This window comes from Papaver somniferum, unplaced genomic scaffold (assembly GCF_003573695.1).
Source record: "Papaver somniferum cultivar HN1 unplaced genomic scaffold, ASM357369v1 unplaced-scaffold_99, whole genome shotgun sequence".
Lineage (NCBI taxonomy): Eukaryota > Viridiplantae > Streptophyta > Magnoliopsida > Ranunculales > Papaveraceae > Papaver > Papaver somniferum.
The window spans coordinates 3,502,336-3,508,268 of record NW_020653081.1 but is presented as its reverse complement, the minus strand read 5'-3'; the positions used below and the strand labels follow the sequence as shown (position 1 = coordinate 3,508,268).

The window sequence follows — 5,933 nt, the reverse complement described above, 5'->3', positions numbered from 1 at the left end:
GGACGCAAATATGCACATTTTCACAACAAGAGGGAGAATCTTTATATAGGTATTTGGAAAGGTTCAATGATTTATTATCCCAGTGTCCTCATCATGGTTTAGAAAAGGTTAGGCTAGTTCAGATCCTTTATGAGGGTTTAGATTATTCCACAACGACCATGGTTGAGTCTCTATGCACTGGTGGATTTGAAAACCAAACTGTTGATGCGGCGATGGAATTTTTTAATGAAATCGCCGAAAAAACCCAGCAATGGGAAAATAGTAGGGCACCCCAGAAAACAATTCTTTTAAGTAGAGGAAACGTTAATAGGGTAGAAGGAGGCTATGAATCAGATGCCAAAATTGCTGCTATAGCAAAAAGGTTAGAAGCCTTAGAAGTGGGCCAGACTAGTGGTAGAGTGGAGCCTTTTTGGGAAGGCCAGAATATTGAAGAGCAGGCCAATGCTCTTTATAATAACACTAGATTTGATAACCGTCAAAAGATTGACCCATATTCAGAAACCTATAATCCTGGTTGGAGAAACCATCCGAACCTTTCGTGGTCTAAGGGCCAAAGTCAAGGTCAGTTTAGTAATAATGCTCCCCCAGGTTTTGGCTATACTAAGAATCCTTCAGGACTAGCTCAGTTTCAGAATCAGTCAGATAAGAAAATCCTAAGTTTAGAGGAATCTCTCGCCTTGTTAACTCAGCAAACTGCAAAATTCCAGTTATCCGTAGAACAGAGTCTACAAGCTAGTAACAGGATAGGACAAGAAAATAGTCAGGCTATTTCCGAGTTAAAAACCCAGGTTGGTCTGATAAGTGATTCTTTGAGAGAAAAGGTAAGTTTCCTAGTCAAACACAACCCAACCCTAGAGGAGTTCATGAATTAGGTGCAAAACCATCGAATCAATTGAATGCTGTTAGAACCCTTAGAAGTGGTAGAGTTGTAGACAATAAGGTAACCATGCCCGATAGTGAACATACTGTAGTTCACCCCTCAGGATCTCACCTCTCAGGACCAGTAGCTGAAGAGACTGATAAAGTTTCTGATGATGTGAATTCGGTTCCTGAAAGGTCTGATTTTAGGCCTAGAGCCCCATTTCCTCAGCTATTAGTACCAACAAAGAAGGAATCGAACTTTAATGACATAGTGGAGGTTTTTAAGCAAGTTACCATAAACCTTCCCTTATTAGATGCAATTAGGCAAATTCCTGCTTATGCCAAGTTCCTTAAGGATATGTGTACGCGAAAGCGAAAACTTAGCGTCCATAAGAAAGCCTTTTTAGCTAGTCACGTAAGTTCAATCATTCAGAACACCACAACTCCAAAGTACAAAGACCCAGGTTCTCCTACCATTGCTTGCACAATAGGTAACTTCCGGGTAGAAAAAGCTTTACTTGACTTAGGAGCCAGTGTGAACTTACTGCCATTCCATGTATACTTACAGCTAGGACTTGGTGAAATGAAACCTACTCAGATGACACTGCAGTTAGCTGATAGGTCTGTTAAAATCCCTCGAGGTGTTATCGAGGATGTTCTTATTGAGGTCGACAAGTTTATTTATCCAGTGGATTTCGTGGTCCTAGATACCCAACCTGTCCCTGACCCAGAGAACCAGATACCTGTGATTTTAGGTCGCCCATTTTTAGCTACGTCTAATGCGATCATTAACTGTCGAAATGGTGTGATGAGTTTATCTTTTGGTAATATGACTATGGAGATGAACATTTTTAATGTCAGTAAGCAACCTCATGAGCTAGATGACACATGTGTTGAGGAGGTGAACATGATAGAAGCCTTAGTTCAGGAGTCATTACCAAACATCTTGTCTGAAGACCCATTAGAAAGTTGTCTATCCCATTTTGGTTTAGATTTTGACGACGATAGCACTATTGAACAGGTGAATGCTCTATTAGATTCTACCCCTGTGTTAGACACTGATAGATGGAAAGCTAGGTTCGAACCGTTACCAGTTTCTGAGACTACCCTAATTCCTTCTTTAGAAGAGCCCCCAAAGTTGGACCTTAAACCACTACCCGATACTCTAAAGTATGTGTTTTTTATGCCCATCTGAGACTTTACCTGTGATTGTAGCTTCCAATTTGGATAGTGATCAGGAAAGTAGGCTAGTAAATGTACTTCAAGACAATAAGGAAGCTTTAGGGTGGACTATAGCAGACATTAAGGGTATAAGTCCTACTGTGTGTATGCATCAGATTCATTTAGAGGAAGACTCCAAACCTTCTAGGGAGATGCAACGTCGACTGAACCCTAACATGAAAGAGGTAGTTCGAAAAGAGGTGCTTAAGTTGTTAGATGCGGGTATTATTTACCCAATTTCAGACAGTAAGTGGGTCAGCCCTGTTCAGGTTGTCCCCAAGAAATCAGGTATCACTGTAGTCCAGAATGATAATAATGAATTAATCCCAACCCGAGTGACCACGGGATGGCGTGTGTGTATTGACTATAGGAAATTGAACAAGGTCACAAGGAAGGATCACTTTCCCCTTCCTTTTATCGACCAAATGCTAGAGCGATTAGCTGGACATAGTCACTATTGCTTCTTAGATGGCTACTCCGGTTATAATCAGATCGTTATTGCCCCAGAAGACCAAGAGAAAACCACTTTACCTGTCCCTTTGGTACCTTTGCGTATAGACGCATGCCTTTCGGGCTATGTAATGCCCCTGCAACTTTTCAGCGTTGTATGATGAGCATATTTTCTGATATGGTAGAACGGTTCTTAGAGGTCTTTATGGATGATTTTTCAGTGTTTGGTTCATCTTTCGATGAGTGCTTGCATCATTTGACATTAGTGTTGACTAGGTGTAAGGAAAAAAATTTAGTGCTTAATTGGGAAAAATGCCATTTCATGGTTAAATCAGGAATTGTATTAGGGCACATCGTCTCTTCAAAGGGTATAGAGGTAGACAAAGCCAAAGTTGACCTTATTAAGACTTTACAGGTCCCAAAAACCGTAAAAGATATTAGGTCATTCCTAGGGCATGCAGGTTTTTACCGTCGATTCATTAAGGATTTTAGCTTGATTTCTAGACCTCTTTGCAATTTGCTTGCAAAAGATGTTAAGTTTGTCTTTGATGATGCTTGTTTAGAGGCTTTTGAGAAGCTTAAAACTTTACTCACTACTGCCCCGATAGTCCAGGCACCTAACTGGAACCTACCCTTTGAGATTATGTGTGATTCTTCAGATTATGCTATAGGCGTCGTTTTAGGACAACGAGAAAACAAATTACTTCATGTGATTTATTATGCTAGCAAAACTCTGAATGATGCCCAAATGAACTACACAACTACCGAGAAGGAACTTTTAGCCATCGTGTTTGCCTTGGATAAGTTTAGGTCCTACCTATTAGGTTCTAAGATCATAATCTATACAGATCATGCTGCTTTGAAATACCTTTTATCTAAGAAGGATACCAAACCTAGATTGATTAGATGGATCCTATTGTTACAGGAATTTTCCCCAGACATTAGAGACAAAAAGGGTGCAGAAAATGTAGTAGCAGATCACTTGTCTAGGCTAGTTGTTAGTTCCCCTAGTGATTCCCTTCCTATAAGGGATAGCTTTCCTGATGAACAATTGTTCTCTGTTTCCCAATCACCTTGGTATGCAAATATAGTGAATTATCTTGTTACTGGTCGAACCCCTCAACATTGGGGTAAGCAAGATCGTTCTAGGTTTTTAGCCGAGGTTAAGCATTTCTTTTGGGACGATCCTTATCTGTTTAAGTATTGTCCGGACCAGATTATTAGGAGATGTGTATCTGAGAGTGACCAGTCTAGTATTATCTCCTTTTGTCATGAACATGCATGTGGGGGTCATTTTAGTGCTAAGAAGACTGCTGCTAAGATTTTGCAGTGTGGATTTTACTGGCCTTCGTTGTTTAAAGATTCCCATAGTCATTGTGTTTCTTGTGAGCGTTGCCAGAAGTTAGGAACCATTTCCCGTAGAAATATGATGCCTTTGAACCCTATTTTAGTGATTGAGGTCTTTGATGTGTGGGGCATTGATTTTATGGGTCCATTTCCTATTTCGTTTGGTTATCTTTACATACTTGTCGCTGTAGACTATGTGTCTAAGTGGGTTGAGGCGGTTCCGTGTAGAACGAATGACCACAGGGTCGTAGTCCAGTTTTTGAAAGAGAATATACTTACACGTTTTGGTACGCCGCGAGCTATAATTAGTGATGGAGGTTCACACTTTTGTAATAGACCGTTTTCTCTTTTAATGAAACAATACGGTATTACCCATAAAGTAGCAACCCCATATCACCCTCAGACTAGTGGTCAGGTAGAGGTTTCCAATAGGGAAATTAAACGTATTCTAGAGAAAACAGTTAATCCAAATAGGAAAGATTGGTCGTCGAGGCTTACTGATGCCTTATGGGCTTACCGTACTGTGTTTAAGACACCCATTGGAATGTCACCTTATCGTGTTTGGCAAGGAATGTCACCTGCCTGTTGAGTTAGAGCATCGAGCCTATTGGGCTATTAAGAACTTAAACTTTTCACTTGACAAGGCAGAGAAGCTCAAAGAAATCTCCAGCTCAATGAGTTGAACGAGATTCGTAGAGATGCATACGATAGTGCTACGGAGTATAAGAACAAAATGAAACTTGTGCATGATAGGAATATTTTACGAAAGTCATTTTCTCCAGGTCAAAAAGTTCTTCTGTATGACACTCGTTTGCATCTATTCCCCGGGAAGTTGCGCTCTCGGTGGACCGGTCCTTTTGTGGTCTGTACTATTTTTCCTCATGGTGCTGTTGAGATTGAGACACCAGATGGTAGTAGTTCTTCGAAGGTTAACGGTCAGCGATTGAAGCCCTTTTTAGAGCCTTTTCCTACAGGTGATGTTGAGGAGGTCCCTCTGGAGGACCCTGTTTACCTTGATTTACCATCGAGGCGATTTTGTATGTTGTATAATATTTTTGTAAGTTTTTGGTTACACTTCACCCAGGGTACTATCTTTCCGACTTCTCTCTTTACTATTTCCTCATGTTACTTATATTTTTGTTATTTTGATTAGAAACATTGAGGAAAATGTTAGATTTAAGTTTGGGGTGGGGTAGAACTTTTTGTTACCTTTTCGTTGCAATAATTAAACTCCAGAGCCTAGAAATTTGTCCCTATTACGGATGGCACTAACCAATCCAAGTGGATGGAAGCATTTTTGTTGTAGGGTGAGGAACCAATCTGGACTAGATGGCAACATCTAAAGAGTCTATTCATAAAAGCACAGAGCTAAGGTGTTAGAAATAACCTGATAGTTTCACCAATATCTCGTTGAGTCCTTTTCACTTCTGTTTTTTTTTGTTTTGTTTTTAACTATGTTCTCTAGCTAAGTGATTAGGTGGGGCTCAAGATTCAAGTTGTTACCAATGCTAGGGTGAATTAGAGTGATGAGATATCAAAAAAAAAATGTAAAAAAAAAAAAGAGTTGAAAAAAAATGTAGAAAAAAGAGAGACCAGACCATCAAACCAACTGGAATAAATTCAATAAAGTCCCACTGGAACCCTTGTATATGCCAGTGTGTTGACTAGAGTTAGGATTATCAATCACTGGTTCCCTTGTATTGCGTGTGTTGATATTAGTCAGACTAGTATCTCAGTCCCATTAGGATAGGTTCATTTTGGCGGAGGCCTTCAGACAGATATGAGAAACACATTTCACACTAGTAAACCAAAACCATCTAGTTTTTCTATATCCATCTTCTTGATCTATCCATGTGATTAGTTTTGACTCCGGATATTGATGTCCATAGTGCGACTATCTGAGTAGAGCTCTGTCACTTCATATGAATTTTAGTATGCTTGAGTGCAAACTCGTGTACAACAATTGGAATTTCGCATCAGGGTACTTCCTCATGTAGTCAATAAGTATGCCAACCAAGGAGATTCTTTAGTGCCTTCCAAGGTTCTGTGTAGAT

General features: G+C 39.9%; 1 pseudogene; it reads right to left on the bottom strand.

The window, feature by feature from the left end:
* On the bottom strand, window positions 1-100 carry LOC113346523 (annotated as a pseudogene).
* Window positions 101-5,933: the final 5,833 nt, after the last annotated feature.